Below are 24,716 nucleotides of genomic sequence, written 5' to 3'. Positions count from 1 at the left end.
GCAGCGTCAAATGGGAGGAGCTAGAGTTCTAGCTCACCCTTGCTGGATCTAGTGCGAGTTCAACCGTGATGGAGGAAGGACAAGTTTGTTTTGATGCGCAAGATGCTGGCATACATCATATTGTATTTTTCTCTAATATTTGTCGTGATTGATTAAATATTTATCGTTTCTGTGACAAACGCATAAAAACACCTAATAAGAACATTGCTCACACTGTGTGTGTGTGTGTTTCTAAAAACGGTTGAAACGTATCTAAGTAGCCTATTATTTTATCTTTATAACGGTTTCGTTGTTTTCCTCACTTTTAAAGCTGCTTTGGACAAAAGCGTCTGCTATGATTATGTAAATTACTAGACTTAAAAGGCAATGTGAAAGCTTAGATAGTGCACCCCTATTTATTTTTTGTCCACCGCATTTACGTGTGTGTTATTTGTGAATTAATCTAAATCATCTGATTAATTTATGAAATAAAAAATAATAAGACTAGGTACCTAATCTGCCCTTTTTGTAGAAGTAAAAGCATACTCCAACAGGCCAGTTGTAATTATTATTATTTTTAATTATATGTAGTTATTTTTAAATTAATTAAACTAAAGAAATAAGAAATAAAAATTTCTCAAATAAAAATTTATATTTACTGTACCAAACACCACTTTCAATACACAATAGTCACCATACTTTATTAAACAACACTTTATTGGAGGACAAAGCATAAAGTTGATAAAGTAGCATAAATAAAAATGAGATTCAAGATAAATAAAAATGTGTCTTCAAAAATACGTTACCATCATATGAATCCATTCACAGCTGCTGAAGCCACAACACGAGTGCCAGAGAATCATATTCAGTCACCTACAGAAAACAGATTTGATATTGTGTTGGAAAATAATGATTCATTATCACAGCTAAACTGGTTTCTTGCTCTTCCCTGTACGTCTCTATCATGTTTGTGTTCTTCTACCTCGTCTAAACAGTTTGTTCAGTTGAAGAACAGAAGATGTGATCACTGATGTGGTGGAGCTTTTTCTCAACCAGAGGAAGAAGTCTCAACATCCCATTGTCAGGCGTTCTCCAGTGCTGGTCTGAAAGTAAAACAAAAAACACAAACCATTCAAATGAAGTTGTTTAATGGACAGTCGGGTCAGCTTATGTTCTGCGTTATTTAAAGCAGTGATGGTTTACTCTGGCCCTCAGCGTCCACTGTCCTGCAGATTTAGCTCCAACCTCAAACCCTCCTGCCTATTGTCTATAAGTAAACCTGAAGACTTTGGTTCAAATTTTCAGATGTGCTCGATTAGGGTTGGAGGTTAACTCTTAATTAACCTCAAAAAGTAGAATGCAAAGGGCCAGAGTTGCCTGTTCCTTACATAAATTTACAAAGCAGCAGTCAGTACATTATATAATATACACATTGAAGTGTTATATATACACATTTAGCTCCTAAACTCTGGAATGGCCTTCCTGATATTGTTCGAGGCTCAGATTCGCTGTCCCAGTTTAAAACTAGATTAAAGACACATCTCTTTAGCCAAGCATTCACATAATACTTACCTTTTATACTACAGTTGAATCAGATTGAATGCATTAATATTAGGAACAGCAGCTACGCTAATTATTTCCCATCTGCTTTTCTGTTGTTATCTCGGGACGCTAGTCCCGAGGTAAATAGAGTACGTCAGCTCCAGTTTGTATCCAGCCTCTCATGGAAACTTCAGATGCCCCAACACCCATGCAGAGACGACTCGAAGCCCGTGAGGAGACGACTCCACGCCCGTGAGGAGACGACTCGACGCAGGCGATATGTTATGCCCTAAATTAATGCATGATTAACTAACTGTATTTTTCTATGTACCTTTTTTTGAAATGCACTTTCTGTAAAGCTGCTTTGAGACAATATGTATTGTGAAAAGCGCTATACAAATAAATTTGAATTGAATTGAATTGAATATAGTATTGCAGCACATAATATAAGCGAAGTACTGAACAAAAACAGTTATATTAACAGCAACCTATTTTAAAAGATTTTTAAGAAAGGCATGGTCTCTTTTGAGCCTTTGCCAGTGATGCTAGATTTCTTTCCAGACAACATACTCTTCTGTGAATTGTTTCAAGAGCTTCACTTGGTCAAAAACCAAGTGATAACCTGTACAATGTAAAATTGTCAACATCACAGTAAATTGACCGGTGTTGATTTTCCAGTGTTACAATAAAGTATTAAAATAAAGTGTTGAATCAACACTAAACAGATTGGGTTTAACACCAGAAGTGTCCATTTTAAATAAGAGTTGGTGTCATTTTGCGTTGTTGCAAACATAACTCTCTTTTAGAGTTAACCAAGCCACACCTCCGTTTACGTGCAACCGTCGTTTTGACTGAACCAGAGTCCAGACCACATGCGAACGCCATTTTACTTGTGGAAGAGTCAAGCGTGGGGTAAGTCTAATACTTTAACTTGATAGTAATACAGATAAATCAGACTGTAAATTGATTTCAATGTATAGAGTTTATTAGTTTAATCTATTATTCGATCACAAATCACTGTAATAATGAATAATTAACATTAGACAGCCAACGAGCTCTGACGTCTGATTTTTGTATTTTGATTTTTGCCAATGTCATGCCACTTTATAAATTATGTAAAGGTAGTAAAGCCTCGATTAAGCTTAGTTTTGTCTATCATCACGTCTCGCGCACTGTAATTGTTTTTATGCACGTTCACAGGCATTTTCTTTCTGAGCACACTCGACAAAGCCTAAAGTTTTGCGCGCGCGAAGCACAGGCCATTTTACAAGGTTAAAGCTGCCGTCGGCAAGTCTGGCAGATTGGGTCGATTAGCCAAAATTTTGAATGTTTACAACTCTCATGCCCCTCCCCACTACCAGCGAGCACCCTCCCATCGAGGTCGTGCTCATCAGTGTGTCACTGTGCGTGTGTACCTGATTTTCTGTGAACGCGTCCGTCTCTTCAGCATCTATCAACACCATGGACTCGGAGGTAGGCTGCCCTGGCTAATCTATCCATAGATAGCAATAACCGAGGAATTGGAAGCTTGTTAGTAGATTTTCTCTCCGCCATCACGCTTCATGCAATCTCCAGGCGAACTTCAGGCGTGGCGTGTGCATGTGATATTAACGTGCGCGAGTGAGGGGGGATCTGTGGCGTGTGCACGACCTGTGATTGACAGTCAGATCTCACACCCCCCTGCGCTGATTGGACCTGATGAAGCGGGAGCGCTGGATTTTTGCAAAACAAATAACACGCTCCAGGTGGAGTTAGAAGCTCGGGTTTTTTTCTAAAACCACCTTATTTATGTTGTTCTGTCGGATTATAGTGTCGATTACACTGAATATGATCAAAAAAATGTTGCCGACGGCAGCTTTAACTGTTGAATTTCTAGAGTGTTCTACCAGTAACGTTAAATTGGCCTATCAGGAAGATCACTGGACTAAAACTAATTGTTATGATTTTAATTTGAATATTCTTTCGTTGACCGTGGTTCTGTGATAGTCGTGGTTCTGAACTGTGGTAACGTTAAGTTTATCATGTTGTGAAATGATTGATCTGCGTGGTATTATTTTCTGCCAAATATGGGTGTCAAACGCAATTAATTAAAAATTTTGTAGTGAATTAAAGCTCTCAGTTGCCTTTTAAGGAACGAAATCCAGTAATATTTGTTAGTGTTCGCTCTAACACTGTGTGGAACACTCGTCGTGAAATTTAGGTAACGTTAGAAATAAGGCACAGCTCTTCACTCATCTCCCTAGGGCTGAAAAATGTAGTCGACATTATCGATAAACGTCAAAACAGATATTGTCGACAGATATTTTCAACTAATAACGCCTGCAATAACGCGGTTTAACCATTGGGACGCTGTAGTGCAAGGCTGTATTGCAGCTGATGCAATAGAAGATGGCGGTTGAAGCTTTTAATGGTGCTGCTTTATTTAATATAGATTTGTGAGGCCAAGATGGCGGCGGTGTAGGTGGTAGTGTTTCTTTGCTCTTCAGGGAAATAAAGGTGAAGTGGTGATATAACCTATTAATCGGACTGGTGATAACGTGAAAAAAATACGTGAAAACGTTATATGATTCTGATTTGACATCTTTATGCATGGGAAAAAGAGGCAAGAAGAAAGTTAAACAAGTTTGGCTTGACACCATGTCTTCCGACGCATCTGGCTCAACTGATCAATTTGAGAATTCAGCATCAGCCTCGAGTAGTGCTGGATTTAAACTTAAGAAAGATACCGAATCACAGTGGTTTGACACATGTCCAAATTTCGACAATGAGGTTGTCACATCCCTCTCGGATACTCCTCAGAGGCCAGCTGCTAAAAAAACTAAACGCGCAGAATCTAACGTTAGTGGAAACGGGAATGAGAATGTCTTGGCGGCTATTCGTGAGCTTGATTCTAAATTAGACAAAACGTTCCAGAAGATTTCGGCGATTGAAACTACCACCGAGGCGACTTCCAAACAAGTCAAAAGTCTAACAGCGACGGTACAACAGCTTATTTTGGATGTTGGCGTGCATAAAGAGGCTCTCGATCATATGGAATCTGAGGTCCACGCTCTGAGAAAGGAAAACAAATCACTGAAAGCAAGTGTACAGGAGTGTAGACGTTACAGTTGGCGATGGTTTCTAAAGTTGCACGGCGTTGCGGAAAAAGACAATGAGGATGTCCGAAGTGTGGTCCTCAACATCTTAGGGAAGATTGCTCCTGGAGTCGGAGACGGGATACAGGACAGTGTCGATGTCGTTCATCGTCTGGGTCCGAAGCGGACGGATGGAAAGACCAGATCGATCATAATTCTCTTCTCACAGCGCCGCATTCGTGACATCATTTGGAGTGCTGCTAAAGGTTGCAAGTTTCTAACTGACAATAAACTGCGTCTCTCGGAGCCGCTGTCTCCTGAAGATAGAGCAGCGCGGGATAAGCTGTGGCCTCTTGTGAAGAAGGCAAGGGAGGAGGGCAAGAAGGCAACCTTTCGCAACTCATTTGCTTTGATTGATGGGAAACAAATCTTCTATGCTGATGTCGAGTAAGCCAAGCTGCTGCTTGCACTGGTTACTTTTCTCATGCAAAAATCGAAAAGATGAAACTTGACGACTAACAATATAAACTGTGCAAAAACTTTTAAGTTGTGCACAAATAGGAACTATTTTTGTTCTTCTTTAATTATGGTTACCTTTACTATTAATCTCCTTATTTGTTTATCACCTCGATAACATGTGCTTTGGTTATTATCCACCTCTCCCTTTACATTCTGGTAGCTAGTCTAAAGAAAGTAACTTTTTTGTTGTTTTTTCTCATTTTGTTTAGGGGTTCTTGTTATGGAGTATTCGTTTAACTCCTTGTCGGTTGTAACTTTAAATGTTAGAGGTTTGCGGGACAATCTGAAAAGAAAAGCAATTTTTTTGTTTTGTAAAAGAAGTGCAGCTGATCTTATCTTTCTTCAAGAAATTCATTATGGGGAAACAGATGTTAAATTTTGGAGAACGCAATGGGGAAGCTCAATTTTCTTTAGCCATGGCAGCAGCCACTCGGCTGGGACTGCTATAATGTTACATAGATTTAAAGGGACTGTATTAGAAACAGTATGTTCTGATGAAGGCAGATGGGTTTGTGCTGCAATTAAACAAGATAACGCCACCTTTATAGCTTGTTGTGTATATGGACACAACTCTCGTGCATCCAATAGAGTAATGTTCTCTCTAGTGGACAAGCTTAAAAAGTTACACAAAAAATATAATAATGTTTATTTTATTTTGGGGGGAGATTTTAATGAATGTATGGACGATCACCTGGATAGATACCCCCCCTAGACTTGATAGCAGGATGAATAATGATCTAATTTTTTCCCTGTGCTCCGATCTCTCTCTTACTGATGCATGGCGGTTCTTTAATCCTTCTACAAAAGATTTTACCTGGTCCAATAGAAGTTTATCTCTTAGATCTAGGATTGACTTTTTTCTAATTTCATCTTCTATCCTTAAATATGTAAAAGATGTTTCTCATGTCACTGCCCCCTTATCAGATCATAAATTAGTTGCAATAAAATTGAGTGACATCAATGATAACCCGAGAATGAGGGGCTATTGGAAACTTAATAATACCTTGTTACAAGACAAACAATTTAATAATAGTATCATCAATCTTACCAAAGAATTATTTACCGGATCAACCAGAGATTATAAAAAAAAACTGGGAGTTCTTTAAATATAAAGCTAGATATATTGCAGTTAAAAGAAGTAAGGAACTTAAAAATATTAAACATAAAACCGATTCAGAGTTGTTTAATAGACTTAATGTTTTACTAGCTAAAGATAAGATTACAGAAGAAGAAGATATGGAAATAAAAAAAATGAAATCTGGAATTCGACAGAGCTTATTTAGAGATGGCCAAAGGTGCATATATTAGATCTCGAGTGAAATGGCTTGAGGAGGGGGAGAAGAATTCTAAAAAAAAATTTGCCCTGGAAAAAAGAAACGGTCAGAGGAAAGCTCTTTCAGCGCTTAACATCGATGGAGTAACCTCTAAAGACCCTAAAGAAATATCAGAATTTGTTAGCAAATTTTACAGCAATCTTTATACATCTGAATTTAACTATGACAGCTGTGAGAAATTTATTAATACAATTAAACACCGTATACCAATTATTGATCGTGAGTTTAGTCGAATTTGTGACGCTGATTTGTCAATAGAGGAAATTAATCAAGCTCTGCACTCAATGAAAATAGGTAAATCCCCTGGTATTGACGGGCTTTCAGTAGAATTCTATCTTCACTTTTGGGAGTTTATTAAATTGCCTTTATTTCATATGTATAAGGAATGCATCAGTCAGGGAGAGATGACCTCTACAATGAAACAGGGAGTTATGTGTGCACGCATGCGCGGAGTTGAGTAGACGGTGAGGACACTGAGCTCTGACAATTAGTCTAAATATCGTGCAGTGTGGTGCTTAACTTACGGCAAGAGTGACCAAAATATAAGTTTGCCACCAATAAAGACTCTATGCTGTGTTATGTCTCCTAAGAAGTCTAAAGTACAGCCGAAACAAGGTGAAGAAGCGTCTCAGCAAGTGGGAGCAAGTAACATGGCGGGTGAGGAGTGTAACGTGCTGGAGCTTCCAGCCCTCATACGTAATATAATGCGAGAGGAGTTGAACGTGGTGGTGGATAAACTAAATAACCTTGCGAAAGACATATCTTTCTGCACACAAAGGCTTGGTGAAGTTGATGTGACAATGTCGAACTTTGATTCACGTGTGACAAAGCTGGAGACTGTGTGATGGACTTAAGGCCAACGAGGAGTTGAAAGGTAAAGCCGAGCGACTTGGAAATGTACAGTCGCAAATACAATGTGCGTGTATTTGGCCTGACGAATGAGATCGAAAAAGGGAATCCGACCAGCTACATGTCTGCTTTGTTTGAGGATTTATTTCAAGATAAACTACGGGGGGAGCCACAGGTGGAGATGGCCCGCAGGGTTGGACCGGTTGGGAAAGGTGCAGCTCGAGTGATGATTGTACGTCTTCACAAACTCACAACGAGAGAAGAGATCATAAAAATCGCCAAGAAAGAGGGAGTGCTACAAGTACGAGGGATGAAGTTAAGGATTTTTCCAGATCTCACTACAGAAATGGCAAAAAAACGTGCAGGATTTCATGAAATAAGGAGTAAATTGAAGGACGCAGGGGTGAGACATGGCATAATTCATCCAGCGACGCTGATAATAACATTTAAAGGAGAGACTAAGAAGTTCACAGAACGCAGTGCAGCAGAAGTGTATGTAAAGACCATAATCGATACTGGATTGAATGTTAGGGATTAGATCGGATAAACTATAAGGTCATATGATAACAGATAAAATGGACTATAAGTTAAACACTGAATTTAAGAGTGATTTTTCTGTTAAGCTAATTATGATGTGGGCAAGGTAAATAGAAAATGAATTTCAAATTTTGGTTAAGCTTGATTTTAAAAGTTTTTGTTCTTGAATTTAAGACACATTGCTAAGATTTAGTTTAGGAAAATGAATAATTTGTCATGAGCAAGCGTTGCTCTACTGATGTATTTTGTTTATTTCATTACAATGCAGAAGATATTTGTGTGTGTGTGTGTATGTGTGTGATGTGTGAGTGGTTGGATGTTATATTTGCATTAATGAGAGCTCAATGTAATACTACAGGCATGAGTATTGATGGACAAACATGTGTTAGATGGTTGAAAAATATTTTTTGGTACAAAAAGGGATGTTTGAAATAGCTCATTTGAATATCTGTAGTTTAAGGAATAAAATAAATGATATCTCAGAAATATTACAGAATTATAATTTCGACATATTAGCCATTTCAGAAACACATTTAGACTCAACTATTAATAGTACTGTATTGAATATAGATGGCTATAATTTATATAGGCAGGACAGAAATTTGTATGGAGGAGGAGTAGCTTGTTATGTTAAAAATAATATTCCAGTCAAAGTTAGAGGAGATCTTAATATACCAGGAGTTGAAGTAATATGGGTACAGCTACAATTACCTTATGTAAAGCCTATTCTTATCGGATGCTGTTATAGACCACCAAATGCTACTGTAATGTATTTAGATCAAATATGTGAATTGTTGGATAAAGCATGTGAAATGGGAGATGAAATCTATTTCTTAGGAGATTTTAATATAGATTGGAAGTCTATGAATTGTACATCAAAGGGTAAATGACTTTCTTTAGCTAATACTTGTAATCTGTCTCAAATAGTTAAGGATTATACACGAGTAAATTTGAAAGCCGATGGCACATATTCAGCAACTCTTATTGATTTAATTTTTTCAAATGTAAAAGATTTATGTTCGGAGGCAGTCTCTATTCCGGTCGGTTGTAGTGACCATAATTTAATAGCTGTGAAAAGAATTACAAAAGTATCTAAATCCGGTCAAAATTTTATTCATAAAAGGACATATAAAAAGTTTAAAGAGAATGATTTCGTAGAAGAAATGAGGAGTGTAGATTGGTTGGAGGTTACACAGCAGCAGAATCCTACTAGAGCTGTGGCCATTTTTGATAACTTGATAACCAGAGTAATAGACAAACACGCTCCTTTAAGGAAACAAACTGTAAGAAATGTTTCAACTCCATGGCTGGATCAAGAGCTCAAAGAATATATGAGGCACAGGAATCAAGCTAAAGCAGAAGCTATTAAACAGAATGACGTGGTTCAGTGGAATTAGTATCGTAAATTTAGAAATCAGGTGACTAAAATGAACAAACGTAAAAAACAAATATATTATCAAAATAAATTAAGAGATGCTGGAATGGACAGTGCAAAGGTATGGAAAACACTTAATGAATTACTGGGAAGGAAAACAAAATGTAATACAACATCATTAGAGGCTGATGGGATTTGTCTTACTAGACCAAAAGAGATTGCTAATTATTTGAGCCATTTTTTTAAGCATAAAATACCAAAAATTAGACAAGCCATGGATTTGGGACAAGATGAAAATATCTCATATGATCTAATATCAAATAGGATAATGAAAAAAAAAGATTGCACATTTAAATTTAACACTGTAACAGAGGACAATGTGAAGAAAATATTACAAGCAAGTAAAGATAAACCCTGTGGAATAGATCACTTAGATGTTAAATTGTTGAAGATGGTGGTAGATGTCATTGCTTTGCCCATTTCTCATATTATTAATCTGAGTTTAACAGCAGGTGTTTTTCCCTCACAATGGAAAAAAGCTAAAATTTTACCTTTAATAAAAAATAATAAAGAACAGTTTTCAGGTCAGAATAGCAGACCAATAAGTTTATTACCGGCAGTAAGCAAAGTGATGGAAAAAGTTGTGTATGATCAAATACAAGAGTATTTGGAAGTAAATGGGTTAAACACAATGTATCAGCATGCTTATAAAATGGGTCATTCCACAACAACAGCACTCACTCAGTTAACTGACTATTGGCTACAGGAAATTGATAAAGAATTTAGTGGGCACAGTATTTTTAGATCTAAGCGCAGCCTTTGATGTTCTAGACCATAATATTTTATTAAAAAAGTTAGTTTGTTATGGATTTGAACCAACTGCTGTTAGATGGATTGAAAGCGATCTTAGAAAACGTGAGTACACAGTTTACTTTAATGGTAGCTACTCTGAGGTGGAAGAAATGAGTTGTGGGGTGCCCCAAGGCAGTTGTTTAGGACCCCTTTTATTTTCTGTTTTCACAAATGATTTTCCACTTGTAATTAAACATGCAACCATGGCAATGTATGCAGATGACACAACATTGTGTCAATCAGCAAGAGATATAGATCAACTGAATATTATGTTAAATATGGAGTTAGACTTGGTTATACAATGGATTACTGACAATAAATTACTTATTAATGCAGGTAAAACAAAATGTATGATACTTGGGTCAAAATATTTTCTTAAGCCATCATTAACATTGCACTTAGATATAGGAGGAAATGTGATTCAGCAAGTAGAAGAAATTCATCTATTGGGTGTAATTGTGGATAGCTCACTGTCTTGGAATAGCCAAATAAATAAAATATTGCAAAGAATGGGTCGTAGTATGGGAATGATTAGATACTGTAAGAAATTTATTCCCAAATGGCTGACTAAACGATTAGCCCAATCTTTAGTATTAGCTCATTTAGACTACGCGTCAGTTGTTTGGTCAAATACCAATGAAAATAATTTATACAAATTGCAAGTCGCACAGAATAAAGTGGCACGTATCGTTTTGGGTTGTCCATATACAACTAATATAATCACAATGCATAATAATTTGGCATGGTTAACTGTAAAATATAGATTAAAATATTTTCTTTTATCATTTATTTATAATATCATTGAAACAAAAATTCCTGAAATAATTTACAGAAAATTGACATTTTTTGCTGATCAACATAATTACTGCACAAGACAAACCACTGGAATGCAATTTGTTTTGCCTCAAGTAAGAACTAATCAGTTTCAGAAAGCAGTTTTTTATCGGGCCATGGAGGCATGGAATGGATTACCAGGATTTTTGTTGTTGGAAAATAATAGAAATTGTTTTAAAAAGAAATTAAAATTGTTTCTGTTCACACAAGAGTCATGATGTTGGAAGAGTATGGTAATATGGAAAGATGTTTTATAGTTTGTATTGGAGAGCTATTTATGGATTATATGTTCAAATGTATAGCAATTTTTTTGTTTTTTGTTTGTTTATTTATTTAATTGCATTGGGCTATTGTAGATGATGTCCAGTTTGTGGATGGGTGTGAGAGTGAGTGAGTGAGTGAGTGAGTGAGTGAGAGTGTGTGTGTGTGTGAGAGTGTGTGTGTGTGTGTGTGTGTGAGAGTGTGTGTGTGAGAGTGTGTGTGTGTGTGAGAGTGTGAGTGTGTGTGTGTGTGAGTGTGTGTGTGTGTGAGAGAGTGTGTGTGTGAGAGAGTGTGTGTGTGAGAGAGTGTGTGTGTGAGAGAGTGTGTGTGTGAGAGAGTGTGTGTGTGAGAGAGTGTGTGTGTGAGAGAGTGGAGAGTGTGTGTGTGAGAGAGTGTGTGTGTGAGAGAGTGTGTGTGTGAGAGAGTGTGTGTGTGAGAGAGTGTGTGTGTGAGAGAGTGTGTGTGTGAGAGAGTGTGTGTGTGAGAGAGTGTGTGTGTGAATAATGTACAAAATGATGAATTATGTAAATGTGTGATGTAATGAAGAGGAGACCCCAGGAAGAATAGCAACTGATATTTCAGGCGCTAATGGGGATCTTAATAAATGAAATGAAATGAAATCCCTTATACCCAAGTCAAGCAAGGACCCTTTATTAATTGACAATTGGCGGCCTATTACTCTTTTAACATTAGATTATAAAATGTTAGCCTCCGTTTATGCTAAAAGATTACGTACTGGTCTAAATAACATTATTTCAGAATCTCAGTCGGGCTTCATGAAAGGCCGTCACATATCTAATAATATAAGGTTAGTATTAGATGTGCTAGATTACTCTAATTTAATTCACTCAGACGGTCTCATACTTTTTCTTGATTTTCAAAAAGCTTTTGATTCCTTAGAACACAAATTTCTTTTTCGCACTCTAGAGTTATTTGGATTCGGTAAATCATTTATTGATACTGTAACCATGTTTTATAGAGATATTAACAGCTCAGTGATCGTTAACTTTGATACATCCAAAAGGTTTGACATCCATCGTGGAGTCAGACAGGGCTGTCCAATCTCCCCGTTTTTATTTCTTTTAGCCACTGAACTACTTTGTCTAAGGATTAACCAAAATGAAAGTTTGACAGGAATCTCTATATTTGATCGAGAGTTTAAAATTGCACAGTTAGCGGACGACACCACACTATTCTTGGAGGATAAAAAACAGTTACCTAATGCTCTGGAATTGGTGGAACAATTTTCTTGTGCTTCGGGTCTAAAACTTAATATTTCGAAATGTGAAATGATCTCAATTCATGATATAGATGAGACATCATTGGAGGGGATCCCTGTTAAAAACTGTGTAAAATATCTAGGTATCCATATCACTAAAAATCCAGTTACCAGACATCTTTTAAACTTTTCTGATAAAATGACAAAAACTAAAAACGTCTTTAACATCTGGCTTCAGAGAGATCTTTCATTATACGGTAGAGTCCTTTTATCTAAGGTGGAAGGGCTCTCTCGCTTTGTATACCCTGCTCTTTCTTTGTTTATCAATGATAAAGCTATAAGGGAAATTAACAAAATATTTTTGGATTTTATTTGGAAAAATAGGCCTCACAAATTGAAAAAAGTAGTACTCTCTAATTCCAGAGGTGAAGGTGGCCTTGACTTTTAAGATTTTGCTGATACTATAAACACCTTTAAAGTAAACTGGCTGAAAAGATGCCTTGTGAATCCAGTGTCGTTATGGTTTTTCATTCCTAATAATATCTTCAACAAACTCGGTGGCCTGTCTTTCCTATTAAAGTGTAACTTTTTACCTAGCAAGCTACCCATCTCCTTATCTAACTTTCATCAGCAATGCCTTCTCTCGTGGAAATTGTGTTTTGTCCATTGCTTTTCCCCCCACAAAGTTCTCCTTTGGAATAACGCGGATATAACCGTTAGAAATAAATCTCTCTTTTTCCCTAGATGGTTTAACAATTTTAATTGCATTCTATCTGTCTTTGATGATTCTGGTCATATTCTAACTTACAAGCAATTTTTGAATCACCATAACTTTCCAGTTCCACCAAAGGAATATAATACCTTGATAAAAGCTATCCCAGCAGGCTTAATTCAGCTAATTAAAAATCACCTTAACTTCAGTAAAGGTAATAGTGTTTATCCGGCTTTACGCTTGGGCGAGATAGATTTTTTTAGATCAAAAATGCAACAACAGACATATTCGCTCAATTTTTCAAATGAAGAGAAAAGTTACTCCAAGGGGTAAATTCTATTGGGGATCCCTTGTAACAAATGTAATTTGGAGAAAGGCCTGGCTTTTGCCTAGTCAATTTTGTGTATCCAACAAAGTTAAGGAAATTCATTATAAAATCCTTCATAAAATCTATCCTGTTAACTCTTCCATTTCTAAATATTCTGATATTGATGAGACTTGCTCTTTTTGTGGTTTTGTTGAGGAAACTGTCCCCCATTTATTTTGTGAGTGTAATGTAACCAATCGATTTTGGGCTAATTTAAGTGCTTTTGTTTTTGGCCCTACAAATGTGACCCACACCTTCATTCTTAAAGAGATTATCTTTTATTATGAAAACCCAAAGCGGATGTCCCTTGAACATGTTGTTAATTTCCTTATCTTATATGCAAAATTCTTCATCCACAAGCAAAAATGGCTTAAGTCTCCTTTGAGCTTCCCTCTTTTTCTTGCTGACCTTAATTATTTTATTTCTTCCCTTAGACTTATAAATAACAAAAAAGTGCAAAATTTTTGATGCATTATGATGATTTATTCAAAGATATGACTTAACCTTGTTGTTATGCTTTTCTTTTCTTTTTCTTTTTTTGTATGTATAATTACAAATCCAGGATATTTATGTATTTTTATTATTATTATTATTTTTTTTTTTTATCCTCGTTTCATTGTTTGTTCATTGTAAGAGATACAACCTTGCTTCACTTCCCTGAGCTTGTAATTATGTGTAAGTTCTGCAATAAAAAAAAAAAGAGAGTCGACGGACAGAAAAATAAAATAAAAATAAAAAAAATATATAGATTTGTTCACATGCAGCTGATTTATTGTTTTTTATTTGTACATTTTACTCATATTTAATGGAGCAAAGTCAGACGTGGACAGTAATCAATCAATATATTGATCTCGTAATGTTGCGTAAGACGTCGGTTTCACAAATTTGCGTTTACATGGAGAAAATGAAAATGGCATCTTTGATGTTTTGACATTTTGAAATGTAATTTATTTTATCACTTAAAAAAAGAAAAATGGTTTCATATTGAATCAAATTTTATTTATAGCAAGTTAGCAACCCAGTAAGATGTTTATTCCTCTCCCACAGGAGTTCAGAGGTAAAATCACTATGATAGTCAAAGCACAATTTAGACATCAGAAGAAGTTCATAAAAATCCCAGAGGCTTGCTTTGATATATTTATAGCAGAATGTAAGTAATGAAGTCGTTATTAATAATTATGTGTATATATTCATTACCGGTCAAAAGTTTTAGATCGGTACGATTTTTTATGTTTTTAAAAGAAGTCTCTTCTGCTCACCAAGGCTGCATTTATTTGATAAAAAAATAAATAAAAAACATTAATATTGTGAAATTATATGACAATGTAAAATTATTGTTTTCTATGTAATATACAGTAAAGTGTAATTCATTCCTGTGATCAAAGCTGAATTTTCAGCATCATTACTCCAGTCTTCAGTGTCTGATCCTTCAGAAATCATTCTAATATGATGATTTGATGCTCAAACATTCATTACCTATTATTTTCAATGTTGAAAACAGTTGTGTACAATTTTTTTCTCAGAATTATTTGATGAATAGAAAGTTCAAAAGAACAGTATTTATTTAAAATAGAATATTTTCTAATATTATAAATGTCTTTACTGTAACGTTTGATCAATTTAACTCACCCTTGATGAATAAAATTATTGATTTATGTTATTTATTTTCCCCCAAAAAATAAAATTTAAATTATTACTGACCCCAAACTTTTGAACGGTAGTGTTTAATGTTACAAAAGCTTTCCATTTCAGATAAATGCTGTTCTTTTGAACTTTCTTTTAAAAAAAATCCTGAAATAAAAATGTAAAAAAAAATCCTGAAATAAAAATGTAAAAAACTGTTTTCAACACTGATAATAACCAGAAATGTTTGGTGTGCATCAAATCATCATATTAGAATGTTTTCTGAAGGATCATGTGACACTGAAGACTGAAGTAATGATGCTGAAAATTCAGCGATCACAGGAATAAATTACACTATTACTGTATATTACACAGAAAATAACTGTTTTAAATTGTAATAATATTTCACAATATTATTATTATTCTTTTTAAATTTTTTAATCAAATAAATGCAGCCTTGATTAGCAAAAGAGACTTAAAAAAAAAAAACATTAAAACTCTTACCAACCTAAAACTAATATATATATATATATATATATATAGCTATCCTTATGTGTCAAATTGTGAATAAAGCATTGCCTAAATTTGATAAAACTTTTGTTGTGCAGTGAAAGAGAAGTTCTCAATTCCGGAAGATCTTGCAGTTACAGATGACACTGGCACAGAGGTGGATAAAGATGTGTTTCCTGATCTAATGACCACCAGTGGGTTAGTTTTTGTCATAAATTAATTTAACCCTCTGATGGTCTTCGTTTAGCAGTCACACTGGGGGCCTTCCCGGTCATAAATGACCGGACACCTAAAAATGAAACTTCCTCCATCCCAGTAAAAACCAATGCAATTTATTTTTGTTCTATAATATTAATTCTTTTTAATTTAGAATTTTGAGACAATTTGATTATTAATGCAATATTTATAGTCCATTTTTTGCCATTGAAAATAATGTTTTTTGTTTTTTTTTTATTTAAAAAAAAATACAATTCTATGCAGTATTTATGGGTAAAATAGAGACTAGGCTTTCAGAAAAAAAATTAAATAAAAAAAATTAATCAATTTATTAAACATAAAATTAAATAAAACATGTTATTGCATGGGTTCACCACTAGATGCCTGTATAGCTCTAAATGGAGATGTTTGTGAATTCTAGTTGTTTTTGGACCAAATTACTTACTTTTAAGATGTGGATTGAATGTATTTTTTTAGAAATTCTCAAATAATACTTTTTGCCAAGGTTTATAACATTTTATTAATTATTATTTTAATAATTTTAATAATTATTATATTAATTATATATACATATATTAATTATAATTATTATAATTATATGTTCTTCACTCTTGATGTTTTAGAGCTTCACCCCTTCATTGCTGAGCCCTTTTTTTCTGCATCGTGGCTGATTTGTAGAGAATTTTTGTGTTTTTGTCAATTTCCCATTCATTTCCTATGGGGGTAATTTTGACCGAAGACCAAAATCATGACAAATTTTTTTACGACCACTTAGCATGCTCGGATCATGAACTCAATTTTTTTGTGTGTTCACATACCTAATGCCAGAAAAGTCACCAAGTTTCGTAACATTCTGATGAAGCTGTGATTTTTAAAAATTCTAAACAGATTTTTGTAATCTGAATTTATTGGCGTGTATGTGTATAAACGTGTGTTTGTATGTGTGTGTGTGTGGGTGGGTGTGAATTTTTTTGCACTCTTGATGTTGTAGAGTGTCACCCCTTTACTGCGGTGTACTTTTTTTTAGAATCGTGTCCGATTTGTAGATTGTACAGACAAAAATTCAGAGAATTTTTGTGTTTTTGTAAATTTCCCATTCATTTCCTATGGGTCGGTCATTTTTGACCGAAGACCACGAGTGTGACTCTTTTTGTTTACGACCACTTAGCATGCTCGGATCATGACCTCAAATTTTTTTTGTATTCACATACCTAATGCCAGAAAAGTCACCAAGTTTCATAACCTTCCGATGAAGCTGTGATTTTTAAAATGTCAAAACAGAAAATTGATTGGTCAATTGACCCTATTTACTTCGTTAGCGCACATTACTAGTCTTTTGGTGAACAGTTAATCTGAGCAAATATATATATATATATTTTTTTTTTTTGTCATGGTAATTGAGAGATGGAGGGCAGGTGAGCTAAAGTAAAACCCCTTCATATTTTAAATTTTCAAGAACCCACCGCTTCATGTCCTGATCAGCCTGTCGGAGTTTATTCTGCTATAACAACTGGCTGGATGTATTTCATCCCTTACATAATTGGTTAATGTTCCTCTTTTTATAGTTGATAAAAGAAATTCTACACACAAGACCAGGTGGAGCAAATGTGCTGAAGGAGTATGAAGATACAGGGACAATTAGCGATGACATGAGAAAACTGATGGTGAACATCTTGGTTGCACACATGATTGAGACAGAAGGGTAATTATCAAAATGTAATAGTCTTGGGTTATTTAATTTGTTACTGATTATGATAGTATATAAATTGTGAACTATATTAGTTGGGTGCTACAAATTTTAAGTAATAAGCTGTTGATTGTTCTGAAAATAAGAGTAGTTTAGTTATATATTTTTAAACAATTCTCATCATTGTGAAGTAACATTGAGTGTTTCCATTTTTCAGGAGAGTCCCACATCGACTTACCAAACAGAACTATGGTTTGGGAATTATCACCTTGTTTCCCTCACTCAGAGATCCCCAAGGGAGGACTGGATATGTAAGTCACTATGTGAGATTAGAACATTCAGTATTTTTGTGATCATTTAGAAATGTCTTTCTAAGAAGTTGTCATTTTCGATGGAGGGTTACAATTTTGAGTTTTAATTTGTGTCATTTCATTAGGAAAATTTTTATGATGGCCAAAAAAACACTGGGTTCTTGTCATGGCGCCTCAAAACAGTACAACGGGGGACAAAACCTTCTGCAAATAAGGATGATCCAAAAACAGAGGAAAAGGGAGGCCCTTTGCTTGACAGACAGCTGTGTCACCGTAAAGATCAGCTAGATAATGACCAAAGTTTAGAGGCTATCTCCTTGATGAATCATACAAGTGACCGTGATGTCATCATGCAGAAGATGAGGACCACGTTTGAATACAGACAGCACCTTATCCATGATCCAGAGAAATCCACCACCATTCTCTCAGTTTTTCCTCAATTCCTGGATACTAAAGGATTGGTATGGATTTTGTCTTTCCTTTTTTTTGACCAAATTGAAATGCTAGTTTCAGAGAATTGTCAAATAGTCTGCTTTGTTGAAAACACATTTAGCTTGTTAAGAAATGTAATATTTTATGGTAATTTCTTTACATGTTTTCTGCAAACTGCTTCAGATTCTTCAGGACTTCACGCTCCTCTTTGGGTCAGAATCTGCTTCCAGACTTTTTGAAAGGTGGCCAACTGTCTTCAAAGCAAAGTTTATCAGGCTAGCAGAAACCTTGACTTCCACTCCACTGCTGAAAAGATTACGGTCATCTGCCAAAGAGAAAAGGGAGGAACAGGATTCCCCAGGTAGAGTTGTACAGAACTAACTTGCAATGGTTTAAAATCTGCTTAACTTAGTTATTGTAGTGTAGACATTTAACATATGTTTTGTGTTTTTCAGAATGGGACAGTGACCTATCATCCTTCCTTCTACTTCTGCATCTCTTGTCACCCCAGGCTTCAGGAAGAAAAAAACCCCACAAGATCAGTATTTCTCAGGCTGTTGACCACGTGGTGGTATTTCAAAAAGTAGGTTATTGGTGACAAAATACAAGGGCTATAAGCGTTATACTTAGATTTGCTCCGTTAATTTCTCCATCTTATAATTCACTATTAGATGAACTGTAAATGGGGGTAAATATAGTAATTTATCTAAATGTAAATGATCTAAACCAGAGATGTTCACAAGTCTTTAAGCTGAAGTCCGAGTCGAGTCTCAAGTCATTTCATGGCTTACAAAAAATAAATAAAAAATGTCATGCTTAAAAATCACCTTTAACAGCTAGTTGGTGCATATACTGTTTTCTTCTGGAGTGTCTCTTGTTCTGTACAATGTTCAATCAAGCTAAAAAGACTAAAATTGATGCTAACTGATAAACCTGCACTTGTTTGTCATTACTATTAATCAAATTTGTGTTTTTGTTTGTTTGTTTTCTTCATTCAGGCATGCCGGAGTATACAGGAACATCTTGAGGCGGAAGAGAATCGTCAACCATACATTCTTGCCACAGGGAGCAGCAAGGAAGCTATCAGTCAGTTCTTCATTGTGGTTGATAAAAAGCTCATCCCCTGTCAAGAATCCTCTTCACTTGCAGCAATTGATGAACTCTTCAAGGTCCATTTTGTTTTCAGCATCAGTTATGATCTTCCACTCAAAAATATGTACACTTTTCTCCAGACTACAATCTACGGAATTGATGTTGGCACCACAAGTGAGAGCCCAAGGGTAAAGGAGCTCAGAGCGAAGTTATTGATGTTTAGATGCTACATCTGTAAAATGCTGCTTGCTACAACAGTAAAATTAATTCGGCACCTTAAACTTGTACATGGTTTGTATCCTGGCAAGAAATTTGAGCTGGTTTGTGCTCAGGATGGTTGTTGCTTGCAATTTAAAAGTTATGCAGGTTTTAAAAAACATTTAACTAGATTTCATTTTAGTGGTGTAGCATCAAACAGTGAGAATGTATCACTACAAAATCAACAAGCTCCAAATCCCGGTGAAGCAGCATCACTTGTTGTGTCTAACACAGAGCAAAGTTCAGATAATGATGCAAGTTTGCATGAATGTTCTTCTGTTTCAAGGGATTGTTCCAAAGAAATGTGTGCATCCATAATAGCTAAATTGCAGGGTAACGGTGTTGCAAACAGTGTTATTATGTCAGTTGTTGAAAGCATGGAGGATTTTGTCACTGATTTCCATACAAGTTTAAGGGAAAACATTTTAAATGTTGTGCCTGTTGACAGCACAAGTAGAAGTTCAGTTGAAGATGTTTTTAATAGTTTTCATAATCCATTCTCCGATTTTAATACCGATACAAAATGGAGAAAATATTTCAGTGAGAAATGGGGGGTTGTTGAACCTGCTGAAATACACTTAGGTGTCAGATACGATACAAGAATGAATAAGATCTCTGGAATGTATGAACAGATTCCAGTTAATGACACTTTCATATATATCCCTCTTCTGAAGACTCTTGAATTCATTTTTAGGAATAATGAGGTGTGTAATCTTATTCAAGAGAAACGGCAAAGTGACACGTATCGAGATTTGTGTGACGGACAGTATTACAAAAACCATCCTTTGTACTCCATCCATAGCAATGCCCTTCAGATCCAAATTTACTACGATGATTTCGAAACGGCAAACCCATTAGGATCTCAACATGGGATTCATAAACTTGGCTTTTTATATTTTGTGCTTCGTAACCTGCCAGCACACATAAATTCTTCCTTAATGAACATGCATCTAATTTCTTTGTTCCATTCTGAGGATGGAAAAAAGTATGGCATGGACAAAATACTTGGCCCATTGGTTGATGATGTGAAAATACTTGAGCAGGAGGGAATGAAGGTGTCATTTTCTGAGGAGCCCATCTTTGGTACTATTGCGCAATTTACCGGCGATAACCTTGGTCTAAATGGTATTCTTGGTTACGTTGAATCTTTTTCTGCGAAACATTACTGCAGACTCTGCCTCACTGACAAGGTGTTAGCACAGGAAGTATTTAGTTAGGATGATCAGCGGGTGATATTGCGTAGCAGAAACCTAAATGAGGAACATTATAAGTATCTAGCTGACAACCCTAATGAAAACTCCTGTTATGGTATTAAAAGAAATTCTGTACTCAATACCTTGACTTACTTTAATGTATCAGAGAACTTTGTGCTGGATATTATGCATGATATCCTGGAGGGAGTTGCACAGTATGAAGTGAAACTGCTTTTTGAATACATGAGTTGCAATCTAATTTCTTGCGATTGCATTCCTCAAAGATTGTATGCCTTCAACTATGGCTATTTGGACAAAAATAATCGCCCAACCAAGGTTAACCTTCAACAAGCTGGAAACAGCATTGGACTCAACGCAAGTCAGACATTGTGTCTCATTAGGAACATCCCTCTCATATTTGGAGATGTAGTCCCAGAAGGGGATAAGCACTGGCATTTGATGTTGCTCCTCTTACATATTGTTAACATTATATTTTCTCCTTGCATCTCTGAAGGAATGACAATATTTTTGAAGCATCTGATAGTGGAGCATCATCGATTGTTCAAGGAGTTGTACCCTTCTAGGAATCTGATTCCAAAGCACCACCTTATGATTCACTACCCTGAATGCATCAGGCAAATTGGCCCATTAATTCATGTATGGACTATGAGGCATGAAGCAAAACACAGGTTTTTTAAGAAAAATCTGAAAAATTTCAAAAACCTGACCAAATCACTTGCCAAAAAACACCAGCTAGCCATTGCCTATCACTGGGAGCACTGTACTATCAAAGGTATTGAGTCTGGCCCTGTTTCAAAAGAATTGTTGTCCGACCTTGAAAACGGTGATTTTATTTCTGAGCAGCTCCACATTGATCTCTCAAGTGAATTAACGGTCACACCGTGGGTTAAGTGTCATGGTACGGAGTATCGTAGTGGTCTTGTTGTGTGCTTAGACTTGGTTGATGATGCACCTGTCTTTGGAAATTTTTTTAACATTTTTATTATGGATGGAATTTTTTTTTTGCCATCATGTATGGAATCAGAGTTTGTTGAACATCTTCATGCTTTCAGTGTTTTTGCACAAGAGAACAGTCTTGTGCTCAAAAAACCTGACGAATTGTTTTACCACAAGCCGTTTAATTTACAAATGTCCTATGGAAATGACAGTCTATTTTACATCGTTTTGGACTGTTATTTGTAAAAAAAATAAAAAATAAAAAAATGTATTCATGTAATTTAAAGTACTGGCTAGATGTATTGGTGCTCTGTGCTGGAATAAAGTTTTGAAAGAGTAATACAGAGTGATGTGTTTATTTCAAAGTGAATTTATTCTTTTCAGATTAAATAATTGTTAGTTTATTTTACAGTTCTTTAAAGTAGGTAATGCAAAACCCTAATAAGAAAAACTGGTAACTCCTTTAGTGTTGTTTTTTATTTGTAAATAGGTGTTCCATCAACACCAGGATGGTGTAAAATTTGACTCCTATAAGGAGTTGAGAAGATTGTCATTTCCATTTTTTTAAAGTGTTAGGTCAACACCAGAACAGTGTAGAAGTTTAACTCTGCCAGTGTTTGCTACAAAGCTGCACCCAGCTCTGTAACAGTGTTGTTGTTCTCTGCATTGGTGTTAAAATTTTACTCTCTTAGTGTTCATATTGTTACACTGTGTCGGTGTTGCGAGAGGCAACACTTTTGAAAGTGTTGAACTAACACTTTGTGGGTGGTTCCCATATATACACTTTCAAAGTGTTGAAATTAACTCTATTGGTGTTGATTTCCGGATTTCAAATTTACTGTGATCAAATTATGTACTACATATTACAGCATTGTTTCAATACAAGACATACCAATGGACTCGCGCACCTTTCTGTCTTCTTTGGGCACCAGATGTTCCTTCCTCACCCGAAACAAAGGACTTATTCGATTAGCTTGCGTTGATATAGGACTGGTCTTATAACTGGACTGTAAAATAAGAAAGTCTCGACTTACTCTATGTGCAATAACTATTGTTCTTGAAACATAAATTAAGACAGTTATAAATAAGTTAATTTACCATACGATTCAGGAGAGAACATTTGATGAGTAAATGCTTATTTATTTTTTAGAATATTGCAATCAGTAAACTTAAGAACAATTCAAATTCCCTAACATAGGGGTTTATATAAACTGATATTCTAATATAAGTAAGAAGAATTTAATAGCAGGGACTGTATCAATTTTCTTTAAGGATTTACAAAATAAAGAAAAGTCATTTTTTAATGCATTCACATTTGGAAGAGATTTTGTGAAACGACATTTGTGGATATAGAATTTAACAAACAGTATAATATTATTTATCAAATATTCAACTTTTTTATTTTTCATTAAAAGTCCATATTTGATCCCATTCCAGGAAAAAAAATCAGATCGTGACGTAACTCTTTGATAGCGAGAAAGTTAACCTGCGCATGCGCGGCCCCGCCCACTAAATCCAGCGGGGTGAAGCTGGAGCTCCAGCGAGGGGAGGAGCTGGAGCTCTAGCTCCTCCCATTTGGCACTGCAGAGTACATATATATATATATATATACAGTACCAGTCAAAAGTTTGGATATGTTACTATTTAATGTTTTTGAAAGAAGTCTCTTATGCTCATCAAGCCTGCAGTAAAAAAAAAAAAACTGTAATATGAAATATTATTACAATTTAAAATAATGGTTCTCTTTTTTAATATACTTTAAAATGTAATTTATTTTTGTGATGCAAAGCTGAATTTTCATCAGCAAGTACTCCAGTCTTTGGTGTCTTATGATCCTTCAGAAATCATTCTAATATGCTGATTTATGATCAATGTTGGAAACAGTTGTGCTGCTTAATATTTTTTTTTATAACCTGAGATACTTTCAGGATAATTTGATGAATAAAAAGTTAAAAAGAACTATTTATTTAGAATAGAAATCTTTTGTAACAATATACACTACCGTTCAAAAGTTTGGTAACAATAAAAGAAATTAGTACTTTAATTCAACAAGGATGCGTTAAATTGATAAAAGGTGATGGTAACGATTTATATTGTTAGAAATGTTTTTATTTTGAATAAATGCTGTTTTAATGAATAAATGCTGTTAACGTTTTACTCAATGAATCCTGAAAAAAGTATTCCAAAAAAATATATTAAACAGCACAACTGTTTCCATCATTGATAATAACTGAGTATCAAATCATCATATTAGAATGATTTCTGAAGGATCATAAGACACCAAAGACTGGAGTACTTGCTGATGAAAATTCAGCTTTGCATCACAAAAATAAATTACATTTTAAAATATATTAAAAAAGAGAACCATTATTTTAAATTGTAATAATATTTCATAATATTACTGTTTTTTGTTTAGTTTTTTAACTGCAGGCTTGATGAGCATAAGAGACTTCTTTCAAAAACATTAAAAATAGTAATGTTTCCAAACTTTTGACTGGTACTGTGTATATATATATATATATATATATATATATATATATATATATATATATATATATATATATATATATATATATATATATATATATATATATATATATATATATATATATATATATATATATATATATTATGGCAAAAGAGAGCAAGCAAGCCTTGTGTTGTTCCCTGCCCACGTTATATCACGGGTGGGGAGGACACACACTTCAGCTTTGTGTTGCTTGTTTGGGAGTGGAGCATGCCAACAGTCAGTTCTCGAGGGGGCTGACTGTGAGCATTGCGAGGAGCTGTCCGTGAGGACGCTCCGCTCCCGCCGGCCATTCTTCGAGGAGGACGGTTCGGTGCGCGCTCCCCGAGGCGCGGGTCCCGCTGCTGCCGAGGCACGGCGTCGACGCGCATCTTGGGGATCGCAAATGGATCGAACAGCGGGGTTTGAGACGGGCCCCGCCCTATCTCTGCCTTTAAACGCTCTGCGGTTTCTCCT

General features: G+C 35.3%; 2 long non-coding RNA genes across 2 annotated transcripts; one reads left to right on the top strand and one right to left on the bottom strand.

Moving 5' to 3' along the window:
* Nucleotides 1–653: 653 nt before the first annotated feature.
* On the bottom strand, nucleotides 654–22,721 carry LOC309510196. The gene is made up of 2 exons (XR_014210254.1): nucleotides 22,626–22,721; nucleotides 654–1,082 (listed from the first exon to the last, which is right to left on the bottom strand). It is a non-coding gene; the product is annotated as an uncharacterized lncRNA (long non-coding RNA).
* Nucleotides 17,096–18,499, top strand: LOC309510199. Its single transcript, XR_014210257.1, has 3 exons — nucleotides 17,096–17,505; nucleotides 17,708–17,801; nucleotides 18,417–18,499. It is a non-coding gene; the product is annotated as an uncharacterized lncRNA (long non-coding RNA).
* Nucleotides 22,722–24,716: the final 1,995 nt, after the last annotated feature.

Source organism: Leuciscus leuciscus (assembly GCF_965113295.1).
Source record: "Leuciscus leuciscus genome assembly, contig: SUPER_11_unloc_4, whole genome shotgun sequence".
In the NCBI taxonomy this organism is placed as follows: domain Eukaryota; kingdom Metazoa; phylum Chordata; class Actinopteri; order Cypriniformes; family Leuciscidae; genus Leuciscus; species Leuciscus leuciscus.
This window is presented reverse-complemented; position numbering and strand designations above follow the sequence as displayed.